Source organism: Macaca nemestrina, chromosome 1 (genome assembly GCF_043159975.1).
Source record: "Macaca nemestrina isolate mMacNem1 chromosome 1, mMacNem.hap1, whole genome shotgun sequence".
Taxonomy (NCBI): domain Eukaryota; kingdom Metazoa; phylum Chordata; class Mammalia; order Primates; family Cercopithecidae; genus Macaca; species Macaca nemestrina.
Window position 1 is genome coordinate 57,275,616 of NC_092125.1, and position 14,469 is coordinate 57,290,084.

The 14,469-nt window shown below is 37.4% G+C and overlaps 1 long non-coding RNA gene across 4 annotated transcripts in view; it reads right to left on the minus strand.

The window, feature by feature from the left end:
* Nucleotides 1–6,324: 6,324 nt before the first annotated feature.
* LOC105484679 (uncharacterized) overlaps nt 6,325–14,469 on the minus strand; it is a 63,670-nt gene continuing 55,525 nt past the window's right edge. For all 4 annotated transcript variants that reach the window (XR_989140.3, XR_011608624.1, XR_989139.3 and 1 more), the window contains 3 exons: nt 14,073–14,165; nt 9,403–9,482; nt 6,325–6,731 (listed from right to left, as the gene is read on the minus strand). This is a non-coding gene — a long non-coding RNA (uncharacterized lncRNA). The remainder of the gene's footprint in view (nt 6,732–9,402; nt 9,483–14,072; nt 14,166–14,469) is intronic.

Sequence of the window (14,469 nt, forward strand, 5' to 3'; positions counted from 1 at the left end):
ATGTGTCATGGGAGGGAACTGGTAGGAGGTAATTGAATCATGGGGGCATTTACACCCATGCTGCTGTTCTTGTGATAGTGAATGAGTTCTCATGAGATCTGATGGTTTTATAAGGGGCTTTCCCACCTTTTGCTCAGCACTTCTCTTTGCTGCCACCATGTGAAGAAGGACGTGCCCCCCCAGGCACGAGCACCAAAAAGGGCAGTTTTGGGAACTTGCTCCAAAAGTAGGCCTCTACTTTGGAGATAAAGCTACATCAGTTATTTGAACAGAGAATTAAGATAAAGAATTGTTAATTAGGGAAAGGGAAGCATAAGTAGCATGTGTAAAGGGGCAGCTACTACCACTAGGCAGAGTGAGAATAGACAATGAAAGGACTAAGGTCTTGGGAGAACTACTCTCTCTCCAACACACACACACACTTCAAGCTGAGATTGAGACCTTTTTGACGTAACTGCACAGGTCTCACATGATCACAGGAAAGACTGTGACACCAATTTGATGCACAAAGTAAAGCTCTGCCAACTCCCCTCCTGTAGCTATTCATAAAAATACTTCATGAAAAATGAAAAGTCCGTTAGAAATGCTGAACCAAGTGGGACACCCAAATAACAGGTATAACTGGGACTGTTCCAGACAAACCAAGGTGTATGGTCATCTTACCAATATGTTGTAGTCCAAGGGGATGAGGATTATGTTTCCTATTTAACTTTCTTGTCTTCATCACATTCAATCAAAGCGTCCCCAAAAGGAATGGATACATTTAAAAGACAAATAGACCTTTCTAATTGCCACCCAACACCTTGTCATTTAATATTTCCAGTTAACACCCTTGGAATTAATGGGGAGAATGACAAGGCACTAACGAGGCACTAATGGCAGTTTCCCGGTGGTATTACATCAGAAACACTCATTTCCCTTCAAATACAAAATCTGGCAAACCAATTAACATGATGCTTTCAAACTGAGGTCCCCCGGATTCTGTACATTCCAGAGTCAGGAAGTACTCCACAATATTTCCCTTTCATAGTATGCTTTCATTTTGGTAATGAGCTGAACATTTTAATGTAAGCATGTTTTTGATTATCTACATGGCCACTTTACAGGTAAGTTCTCTTGAATTTAGGATCACATAGGTGCTAAGTGGCACTAATTTAATTGTAGCAGGATAGTGGAAAAATAAGAGGTAAATCTGACGTAAATAATTTGTTAGCTCTATGGACTAACTACATAATATCCAGGAAGGCTTTGTCACAGTTTAAATAGAAATAAGTGGTGGGAGAACTTAAGAGACAAGAGATTTGGGCAAATTGAATATACACATTAGTACAGTCACAGTCAACACAGTCAGCACCAAAGCAGTCAATATCGATTCCAGTTGAAAGAGCAATTTAGCTTCAGCAAGACAGTATCACAAATCACAGACAAGGAGACTCCATGGAGCCATTTAGGCTGGCTGCACATGGAGAATGAAAACACCGTTCCCTAAAGGTTCTCAACATGCAGACCTTGATTCTTATGGACACATCCTCATCATAATTAAAACCCTCTTCCCTCAGTGGATGCATGAAACACTTTTTTTTTCCAACTTTTTTTACAATCATGGTTTACATGTACAGTTTTGTTGCATGAGTAAATCGCATGTAGCTGAGGCTTGGTGTACGAATGATCCCGCCACCCAAGTAGTGAGCATAGTACCCAATAGGTAGTTTTTCAACCCTTGCTCCCCTCCAATTCTCCCCATTCTAGTAGTCCCCAGTGCCCAGTGTCTATTGCTTCCACCTTTTTTTTGGACGGAAGTCTCGCTCTGTCACGCCGGCTGGAGTGCAATGGCACGATCTCGGCTCACTGCAACCTCCACTTCCCAGGGTTCAAGTGATTCTCCTGCCTCAGCCTCCTGAGTAGCTGGGATTACAGACACGCACCACTATGCCCTATTTTTTGTTTGCTTGTTTTTTATTTTTAGTAGAGACAGGTTTCACCATGTTGGTCAACCTGATCTCAAACTCCTGACCTCAGGATCCGCCTGCCTTGGCCTCCCAAAGTGCTGGGATTACAGGCGTGAGCCACCACGCCCGGCATTATTGCTCCCATCTTTATATCCATGTGTACTCAGTGTTTAGTTGCCACTTATAAGTGACAACATGTGGTATTTGGTTTTCTGTTCCTGTGTCAATTCACTTAGGCTAACGGCCCCCAGCTGCATCTATGTTGCTGCAAAGGACACAATATCATTATATTTTTATGGCTGTGTAGTATTCTATGATGTATATTTACCACATTTTCTTTGTCCAGTCCACTGTTGATAGGCTTCTAGGTTGATTACATGTCTTTGTTATTGTGAATAGTGTTGCAATGCACATGTGAGTACATGTGTCTTTTCTGTAGAATGATTTATTTTCCTTTGGGTAAATAATCCCCAGTAAGGGGATTGCTGGGTTGAATGGTAGTTCTGTTTTAAGTTATTTGAGAAATCTCCAAACTGCTTTCCACATGAACTGAACTAATTTACATTCCCACCAACAATGTATAACTGTTCGCTTTTCTACACGACCTGGCCAACATTTTTTTTTTTTTTTTTGTCTTTTAGTAATAGCCATTCTGACTATTAATTACTTTTAGTAATAGCCATTCTGACTAGTGTGAGATGATACCTCATTGTGTTTTTGATTTGCATTTCTCTAATTAATGACATTGAACTTTTAAAAATATATTTGTTGGCTGAATTTATGCCTTCTTTTGAGAAATGTTTATTCATACCTTTGCCCATTTTAAAAATAGGGTTATTTGGTATTTCGCTTTTTCAATTGTTTAAGTTCTTTATAGATTGTGGATATTAGACTTTTGTCAGACGCATAGTTTACAAATATTTTCTCCCATTCTGTAGGTTGCCTGTATCTTATTCCTGGATATGCAAAACCTTTCAAATTCAGAGCTTCCAATCATCTTGAGTTTTTAGAATGCTGCTCTTTAATACTAGAATTCTACCTATAATAAGAATATCACCAAATACAGGATTAAAATTAGGTTTAACTCTCCTGGGTCATTTATCAATGTGTAGAAAACATAATGTGCATGCTTATTTTATCCCCAATTCTTTCTATTACTCATGAAATGTGTGTGCTAAGCCAATTATCTCTATTTGATTCATTTGGCCAGTACTTCATTGAGTAGCAAGTGCAGGGGACTCTGGGGATATTAAAGTTATTAGAAATATAAAGAATAACAAATCAGTAACTATATATTTCAAAACATCACTAAAGAATTGGGTATGTCATATTACTGTTTAAAGGATAACATGTATAATTCCCCAGATACATATGAGTTACATTTAGTATAAAAATTAAGAGTAAAGTGAAAATGAATTTTATTTTAGATTGGATTTACATCAGCAATGGTAGCTAATCCTCCATCAAATGTATAGAACACAACAAAAACTGGTGGATGTAAAATTTCAGCATAATTAAATCCTTTTAGTTTTTTTTGAAATTACCTACACAAGAAGCACTTAATTTCAGGGTAAGGGGTAACTCACGTGCATTAGTAATTAAAGTTAGCTGGCAGAGGGAGTAGATGGGGTGTTTAGAGGAAGCATTTGTGGCTTGGTATTTTCAACCAAGCCAGGAAAGAAAACCCTCTGATTTAACCTCTAATGAAAATTTTGATTTTAATTATGATAATGATGTTATTTAAATTAGCTTCAAGTCTATTAACATATATACATTCCCAGGATCTCTAGGCACAAATGCCAGTGACCTTCCCCATGACTTGAGATGCCTTCCGCCTTTCATTCAGAAAAGGGGAATCTTTCACAGCAGAGCAATAGCTTGAACAGATTGCTCAGTAGAGAGCATATTTCTAGGAAATAGTCAAACATGGGCACACGTTCCTGGAGTAGGTATATATTTATATACTGAATGAGTTTCAGAAATGCCAAGTTTCAGGCAGCAAAAGACATCCACTTTGTATTCAGAGAAAGAGGAGGACATTTAAAATAAAATAGATTTAGGAACTAATGTAATGCAAAACTTGAACATGTGCAGACTTTGTTACAGACCAGGTCCCCACTTCATGGTGTGTTTAATGAAAGATAATGAAACTTTAAAGGTTGAGAAGTTTAAGTTCTCTGAATATATAAATGATTCTTTGCTGCTTCTCTGAACCCCTGTGAACAGTTTTTCCTAAGAACATTCGACATTTTGGGAGAACCTACACATTACTTACTTCTGGGAAGCTTCTAGATTCTAAGTTAATATTATCCTATTCCTTTTTAAAAACATTTTTGGGAAAGAATTTGACCAAAAGCCTATGGTTAAATCTAAATAATGAAAAATATCAAAGAATCATTTCAATTTTAGTAAAGTTGAGTGACAAAGTCAACTGCCTTAAGTAAGCTGCTATGTTGCTTCCAGGTGCTTCCTCTACAAGGAGTTCCTCAGAAAGGCTAGGATATTGGTGGGAAAAAAAAGTCTGGCAAGGTAAGAGGAAGTTAAATATGATGAGACCACAAAGTAAATATGTTAACTCCTTGAATCTTATCAGCATCCAGGAAATAGTTTATTCAGTCAAAGGATCTCTCAAGATCCTCCATTATCTGAATAAGTGTGGCATTCAAGGCACTTTGCAATTATTGCTGAAATGTAACTATAGTGTCTTATTTTTCATCGCACCCCTTTAGACCCATCCACTCCTCAGCTTGTGCTGTGGTAGGACACAGTGTGTCAATTCACACACTTGTGATTTCTTTTCCCATTCTGTGGCCTCTTTCTGGAATGTTCCCCCATCCTGGCATTCCTGACAGTCCAGATAAAATTTCACCACCATGATGAAACTCCCTGAATCTCAGGCAAAATTAATCACTTGGTTCTTTGTGCATGTTTGAACATAACATTGGTTACATTTTCCTATAACTATTTATATTTTTGTCTGACCTTCTCACCAGACAATGCAAAGGGCAAGGATATTATATTATTCACTTTGTAGTCATCTAAATTAAGCACCATATCATCAGTGTTCCAGAGCATATCATTAGGTTATACATGAAGAAGTTCAAAATATGCTCAAAAAGCATTGTGCCAAACAAAGTTAAACAGGCTTATTTACTACAGGACTTCTTAGAATCTTCAGTATGCTAATTTATATTAGTTTACACCTAATATGCTATGTAGCATATTACACTGGATTTCACAGTTATGTACTATGTAATCCCATTTAGGGCAAACCTCTTCTGTTCTACAATACTTTAGTAGTTGCCTTCTTAGCACATAATAGATATTCAAAAAATGTGTGTGAATTAAATTTGTAAACCATTATTTTTGTATACTATAAGCGATCTGATTTATCATGGAGTTTGGATTTCTCTACAGAAATAGCACTGTCCAGTGGTTAACCTATTCCCTTGGAAAATTGCTGTTGCCTTTTCTGGGCAATGGAGTATCTGATAAATCACACAACTTATCTTCATCCCTATTTCCCTATGTCTGGAGCAGGTAATAATCACTTTAATGGTGCTTAAGGATTGTTTTGAAGTACTTTATTTTGTTGAAGTGCAACTTGAAGTAAAGATATATGGTTATTGACTAGAACCATTATGAAAAAATAACAGCTTGCTTTGGTATAGAGAAAAAGACCAAGTCTGTGTCATTTTGTCTGAGATATAATTGGTATTTTCAGCCATAATGAATAAGCCTTTCATTTTGGTTTAGTGGGAGTTCTTATATAGAGCAAACCATGTCCTTGGGGGGAAAAAGGCTTCCTTACCCTAAATTATCTACCATAACTAATTCCTTCAAAGTCATTGGAAAAAAATAGACATATTTTCTGACTTTGGTTTCTGGCTCAAGATCTCTCTAAGTTCCCTGAATATATTTAATTAAAACCTTCATATAAAAATCACATGAAACAGATTTTTGAAGCCCTGTAATCTGGGCTATTTGTAGGAGTCGTCACCTTGCTACAGACAGACTTCTCTTGGTGGAAAAATCCTCTTATCCAATCATCAGCTAAAGGTCATTTGCAAGTGTGCAATGCTTAGTGTTTCTCCAGGCCCGGTTTTGCATTACTTCTTGTTTCGCTGTAGGTTTTCCTCATACTTTCATGCTAAATTCAAATACCTTTCAAATAAGAAAGAGCAAACCATTTTATCGAATAATTTTGTATTTTTCAGTGTACTGCAAATTAAATGCAATTTCTAACTAGAAAGATTAGACTAAGTAGAACCATTTCACACAAAGGGAGCTTGTTGACAAGAATATCTGGCCCTGGGGATATTTCAATTCTCCACCTGGAGGCTAAGCTTCCAAGTTGTTTGTCTGCTATCATGGCCTTTGTTCTTTATATTTCCTGGCAAATGGTATCCATGGAGAATAATTGTTGCAACAAAATAATATAATTCCATTGTGTTTGGTGAACTTTAGGGGAGGACATGTGAAACCAACATATTTCAACCACTTATTAAGCAAAAATGATTAAATTGGGATTGATTCATTCAATAAATATTTACTGCATGCTTTCTTTGTGCTGGGCATTGCTTAGGCGCTGGGGATAAAGCAATGAGCCAGACACAGTTTCTGTCCTAAAGAAACTTAACGTTCTGCTCTTTTAGTTGAGCGAAATATGTGTTTTCTTCTTCTGTTTCTTCTCTACACTTAAGTATCCCTTTATAACTTTTTCGTTATTTTTTCTCCTTGTAAAGTTCTTCACTTCTCTATGTGCTCTGCACAAATTCAACTCTGGAACGAGAAAAATAGTAATGCTTAACTCAATGCAACTGAGCAGATTAAGGTGATAAGGTGAGAAATAAAATTATTTCACCTCATTTTCAATAGTTTATAGTTAATATGTATATACAGTAAGCTCATATGCCCAACTCCGACCACTAAGGTAGACACAGTTTGCACCCAGTCTTCCAAGCACCCAAATATTTCTTCAGCAAAAGATAACTCTTTGTCACATATTCACTCAAAACTATCTCCAAGGCTTGCTTTAACTGATTTCTCAGATAGAAAAATATGCAGGAGATTGGGAATTCATACAGTAAAATTTTTCTTCCAATAAATCCCTTTAGTGTTGGCTCTGATCATTGCCATCACATAATACAAATTGTGTTAAAGAAGATCTTAAAAACTTGCAGAATTAGATTCAGAATTTTAGAGCTGGAAGAGAAAACAAGGATCCTTTGTCTTCCATCTCAGTTCTCTTTCCACACAGAGCCAAGCCATACCCTCTTCGTTCCCCAGCGCACTTTCTCCAACATAGAGAACAACGTCACAGACTCCCTCTGTGAACCACTGCAGCCGCGTATCACAACGAACCACTCAACCACTTACATTCGCAAAACTAGTAGTTTAAACAGACATTCTTGTTTTTAAAATATGTGAAAGTTTCATTGCACAGAAAAATAATAAAATTAATGTTTCTACATCTGACGGTGATTTCTTCAATTCACTCATCAAATAAGCTGTTCAGGTATATAGAGTTATATCGTCAGATAAAACTTTAAAGTTATATTTTCAGATCTTCAGATCAATCAGAAGTGTTCACTTTTTCTTCTCTTTTTAGAACCTCTCCCTGTTTTTCCGAGGTCTTCCCCTCCTCTCCAAGGCCACCATAGGGTATAATTTTCCTTCTCTTAAAATCTCACACCAGTTAGAATGGCGATCATTAAAAAGTCAGGAAACAACAGGTGCTGGAGAGGATGTGGAGAAATCGGAACACTTTTACACTGTTGGTGGGATTGTAAACTAGTTCAACCATTATGGAAAACAGTATGGCGATTCCTCAAGGATCTAGAACTAGATGTACCATATGACCCAGCCATCCCATTACTGGGTATATACCCAAAGGATTATAAATTATGCTGCTATAAAGACACATGCACATGTATGTTTATTGCGGCACTATTCACAATAGCAAAGACTTGGAATCAACCCAAATGTCCATCAGTGACAGATTGGATTAAGAAAATGTGGCACATATACACCATGGAATACTATGCAGCCATAAAAAAGGATGAGTTCGTGTCCTTTGTAGGGACATGGATGCAGCTGGAAACCATCATTCTTAGCAAACTATCACAAGAACAGAAAACCAAACACCGCATGTTCTCACTCATAGGTGGGAACTGAACAATGAGATCACTTGGACTCAGGAAGGGGAACATCACACACCGGGGCCTATCATGGGGAGGGGGGAGGGGGGAGGGATTGCATTGGGAGTTATACTGATGTAAATGGCGAGTTGATGGGTGCTGACGAGTTGATGGGTGCAGCACAGCAACATGGCACAAGTATACATATGTAACAAACCTGCACGTTATGCACATGTACCCTAGAACTTAAAGTATAATAATAATAAATTAATTAAAAAAAAAAAAATCTCATTCCTGTTTCTCTTCACCAACCCCAGAAGTATCTGCCTAACCAATTACCCCACCCCAACTACTTGATCACGACAAATCAAGGCTTTGACCTATCTGCCTCTGTGTTTGCTAGGAAATGTATCACACTTCTATTAAAAAGTATAATTAGACTTGCTGTGGTCAAATTAAAACATTCCCTAACAATTAGTGAGAGGAATCTAGGGAACTTCCATAAATGACTAACCAGTAAGTATTAAGTTGAGAGAAAGTGTATGTGTGCATGTTTGTGTGTGTGCGCATGTGTGTGTGTGTGAAAACTTTTAGCACTCTGCAAGTCACTAAACGTTCTACTATAGATGTCTGGAAAGACAGATGGACTTTGAAGATCTATAAATGTGCCACTAACTCTAATGACAATACCGTGCCACTGCAAATTTTCCTAAGACCTGTCTCTAAGTAAACAAAGGCAGCTGTGAAAGAAGTTTCTAAATTTTGGATTGAAGATGTGCCAGAGGAACAACGGATGGGAGGGGTGCTGAATGTTGATTATTCCTGCATTATCAATTCTTACTATGGTACAGCTGTCATAGACTGGGTTCTTTGGAAGCAGATGCTGAGACATCGTTTGTGGCATGCAATGTTTATTATAAATGTCTGTGAAGGGAAGGTGGAAAACTAGCATCTGGCAGGAAGAAAAAATGAACTGTACTAACCATAACTCAAGCCCAACGAAGCCTCTTCCAAATACATGAAGAGCTCTGGTAAAGTACAGTTGACCCTTGAATAACCCAGGACATAGTGATGCTGACCCTCTGTGCAGTCACATATCTGCGTATATTAATAACTTTTGATTCCCCCAAAACTTAACTAATAACCTATTATTGACCAGAAGCCTTACTGATAGTACTAAAATCAATTAACACATATTTTGTACATTGTATTATATACTTACTGTATTTTTATAAGGTAAGCTAAAGAAAAGAAGATGTTATTATGAAAATCATAAGAAAAATATTTACTATTTATTAAGTGAAAGCAATTACCATAATGGTCTTCATCCTGGTTATATTCACATGGAGTTGGCTGAGGAGGAGGGATAAGGAGGAGGAGTTGGTCTTGCTGTCTTGGGGTGGCAAAGGTGGCAGAGATGGAGAAGGTGGAAGGGGAAACAGGAGAGGCAAGTTACTCTATGAAACTTCTAGAAACACATTGTAATTTCTAACATTTTTTGCTTTTTCATATCTTTAATATGTTTCTGCACAGTATCAATTTTTCTTCCACCATTTCCCATAGTTTCAGTGCTCACGTCTTAGATGGGTTCATGTTATAAATGAAGGCAAAACCAGCCTTGAGGCCAGGCGTGGTGGCTCATGCCTGTAATCCCAGCACTTTGGGAGGCCGAGGCGGGTGGATCACAAGGTCAGGAGTTTGAGACCATCCTGCCTAACAGGGTGAAACCCTGTCTTCACTAAAAATACAAAAAAATTAGCCAGCTGTGGTGGCAGGCACCTGTAGTCCCAGCCACTTGGGAGGCTGAGGCAGGAGAATGGCGTGAACCCAGGAGGTGGAGCTTGCAGTGAGCCGAGATCCCGCCACTGCATTCCAGTCTGGGTGACAGAGCGAGACTCTGTCGCCAAAAAAAAAAAAAAGAGTCTTGAATACTTGGAACCCTTCTACCAGATTGTCTCCTGTCCGTTTGTTTTCTGGCACTGCTTCTCCTAGATCTTCTTTCTCATTGTCTGCAACTCATTTCCATCAAGTCATCTTCTGTTAATTCCTCTGTTGTAGTATCTATTGGTTCTTAAATTTCTCCAAGATCCATATCTTGAAATCTTCCACTCCCAAACTTTTTTTTTTTTTTTTTTTTTTTGCCATTTTCACAATCTCTTTCATGACTGGCTCAATTGTAAATTCTGTGAACTCAGGCACAACATATGGACACAGTTTTCTCCAACAGGAATGTATTGTTTGGGGCTTGATGGCTTTCACAGCTTTTTCTCTAACAACCTTGATAAATTCAGTGGTGTAATCCTTCCAGATTTTTATGATGTTCTCTCTACCAAGGTCCCCTCCAAAGTGTTGAAGGCATAGAAGATCATGTGTGATGAGTCTTCAAGGTCCTTATGGTCCCCTGATCTAGAAGCTGAATTGGAGGTATTGTGTTTGGGGGAAAACAGACCACTTCGATGCCTTTGATGTTGAACTCTCTGGCTTCTGGGGGTCCAGGGGCATTGTCTAATGCCAAAAAGGAATGTAAATGGCAGTCCCTTGCTGGCCAAGAAGTTTTTGACTTCAGGGAGAAAGCATTGATGGAACAAATCCAGAAAAAGGGTTCTTCTCATCCAGGCCTTCTTGCTATGCAACCAAAAGACTGGCAGCTGGTATTTAATTTTTCCCTTTAATATTTAGGGGTTACTAGCTTTACAGGTAAGGGCAGTCCTGATCATAAACCCAACTGCATTTGCACAAAATAGGAGAGTTAGCCTATCCCTTCCTGCCTTAAATCCTGGAGCTCACTTCTTTTCCTTACTAATAAATGACCTTTGTGGCTTTTCTTTTCAGAATAGAGCACTTTCAAGCTACATTAAAAATCTGTTCAGGCAGATATCCTTTCTCCTGGATTATTTTCTTGATGGTATCTGGAAATTCATCTGCTGCCTCTTGGTCAGCAGAAGCTGCTTCTCCTGTTATCTTGACATTTTTTAAGCCCAATTTCTTTCTAAAATTATTGAACCATCCTTACCTGGCATTAAATTCTCCAGCTTTAGATTATTTTATGTTGTCATGTAAAGACGTCACTTTTTCTTCTCAAGTTATACTGGAATCTATAAGTATACTTTTCTCTCAACAATCCTGCATCTACATAAAAGTTGCATTTTCAATGTAAGAACAAAAGGTATTTCACTGAAAGTGCAAGGCATTTTGTCTGCTGGCATAGCTAGAGCACTGGCTTCATCAATTTTCTTTTCTTTTTTTTAAAGTGGTCATTACACTGGATTCATTTATCTTGAAATGGTGGGCAAACTGCAGCTGCTGATCTCAATCTACAGTGCATAGGAAGCAATCAACTTTTTCTTGTAATGTTATGACTTATCTCTGTTTCTTGAGAGCACTTCCAGCATCACTAGTGGCAATTTGTATGGGTTCTATGTTATTACTTAAAGTGTACAATATTGCACTAAACATGTTGAAAAATATGCAAGAGCTGTGAGAGATCACTTTTCACTGTGATACACAATTTACTTGAGCGATGAACTGCTGATAAGGTGATGATTAGCATCACATGTTTTAAGCAGATACTCTCAACACTTAGGATCACTGTAATAGCAAGAGGAGGTGGCTCCAAAATTGTTACAGCAGTACAGTGTGTGCTACAATTCATTTTATGCAGTTATAATGTAATACTGCATCTTCATGTTTGTTTATATTTCTTGGTACTGCAAATGTCACCATGTATGATCTAAAAGTGCTTGTGCGTGTATGAGTTTTGACAAATTTTAACTTTTGCAATAGATATTTGTATATTTTATGACAGTAAATGATAAAATAAACTAGTATCTACATCTGTTGTCTACATTCATGACATACCTATTTTTCTTCATTTTTTTCAATAGTTCTAGGTTATGTGGTTTGTTAGTTTTTCAAATTGTTGCAAATCTCAAAAAAAATTCTAATATATTTATTGAAAAAAGTCTGCATACAAATGGAGCTGCAGTCCCATATTACTCAAAGGTGTACTGTATTGTGCTTTAGTGTGTCCATGTTGAGCTGAAATGGCCCACCATATTCCCCTCTTGCCCAGTCATCAGATTCAGGCATCGCAGGGAAGAATGTGGCCTGGTGGGGTTGGGAGGGGGAGCAGGGGACGTGGGAGGGTGGTTCTCTGCAGCAGAGGCAGGTTCTAAAACATCTGACATATGGAGGCTGTCTGCTGACCACAGCTGGGCAGCAATTCCTTCCCTGAAGGGGAATCTGAGAGGTACATCTTCATGTCTTCCACAATAACAAAGAGAAATTGGGTACAATTCTAGACCTTACATATAAATAATGTGAAATGAATAATATATCTACAAGCTCATCAACACAACAGGACCGTTTATCACTCTCTTTTATTATTATTATTATTATTATACTTTAAGTTCTGGGGTACATGTGCAAAACGTGCAGTTTTATTACATAGGTATACATGTGCCATGGTGGTATGCTGCACCCATCAACTCGTCACCTACTTCAGGTATTTCTCCTAATGCTCTCCCTCCCCTAGCTCCCCACCCCCTGACAGGTCCAGGTATGTGATGTTTCCCTCCCTGTCTCCATGTGTTCTCATTGTTCAACTCCCACTTATGAGTGAGAACATGCTGTGTTTGGTTTTCTGTTCTTTTGATAGTTTGCTGAGAATGATAGTTTCCAGCTTCATCCATGACCCTACAAAGGACATGAACTAATCCTGTTTTATGGCTGTATAGTATTTCATGGTGTATATGTGCCACATTTTTTTTAATCCAGACTATCATTGATGAACATTTGGGTTGGTTCCAAGTCTTTGCTATTGTGAATAATGTCACAGTAAACATACATGTGCATGTGTCTTTATAGTAGAATTATTTATAATCCTTTGTACATACCCAATAATGGGATTGTTGGGTCAAATGGCATTTCTAGTTCTAGATCCTTGAGGAATCACCACACTGTCTTCCACAATGGTTGAACAAATTTACACTCCTTTATGAAGGACTTCTTTCCTGCAGAACCAGCTGAATAGTATATAAACCCAATTCTGTGATATGATCCAAGGAACCATGATATCTCCCCTGTACATCCCTAAAACTCACAGCTTCTAGATATATATGCAATCACTTGCTGTGGGAGCACATCAGGCTGACATCATTCTAATAGTTCTCTTGATTATTGGCTACATGTGAAGAAAGCAGTCTTTCCATATGATTTCTCTCCATTTATGCAACCACTCATTCATCCATCCATTAAGTAATCATTTTTCCTTTTGCCTACTTTGAGTGCATATGAGAAATCTGAAACTAAAAAATTTCTTGAGAGGTCAGTGTCCTTGTTATATGGATACCAAAACGAAAAATCATGCTAATTTATCCAAGGTTTTACATCTAATCATTGTCTAAATTATTACCAGAAGTCTTTGTATTTTGACTCTTAATTCGTTGTTACCAGAGCTACTTCCTGCCAGACTCTAAAACACTACCAAACTATATAATACCCTAAATTGAAAATGACATCAAACTAACTTCATTCAATGTTATCTTCCAAAAATTTTTCTACCATACGCAGTTTAAACTCAAGCCATAATTTATATTCCTGTTAAATTATTTGCACACACATTTAAACACACACATTAAACATAATGGGCTTGTTCGGTGTGTATAATATAGTAGTTAAATGCATTATTTAATCAATTTCCTCCATTTACTATGACCTTTTCCAAACAAATATTTCAAAATGCATTGTCATACCTTCAACCATCTTGACTATTACTGCAGATTGCCATGGCTGAATTGCTTGACAGTGACTTGAATAAATGTGATAGTAACTGAACTGATAGTGTTGGCTACTCACCAATCTTCCATGTATAGTAGGAAGATTATTATAGTGACAATGTAGAGGATATACTAAATATGGAAAAGATAGGGAAGTGAAGATAGAGTAGAAATATTAGACTGGGTGTTAAAAATGAGTGGCTTACCCTTTGAAGTGAGTTCAGAGGCAAAAGTACAGGTTTTCTATATGATTCTGTGTGGATTCGATATGTCCTGAGAGGTTAACTGGATTAAACAGCCTAAGAAGAAAGATGTGATTAATCCTAGTTTTACTTATTCAAATATTTAAAATACATACAAAAATATCAGCACTACTTAATAATGGTTATCATTTATTGAATGTTCACTATATGAAAGAAATTGCACAATATTACACATGCACATGTAATTGTATATTTAATGCATATTTATATATAAATATATAAAGCATATGTTAATAAAGTTTTAACAAATATTAATCATTATTCTGTTACATATGAAGGATAGGCTCTGAGATTTTAATAATTTATGATCACAAAACTAATAAGTGGCAGAGCCAGGATA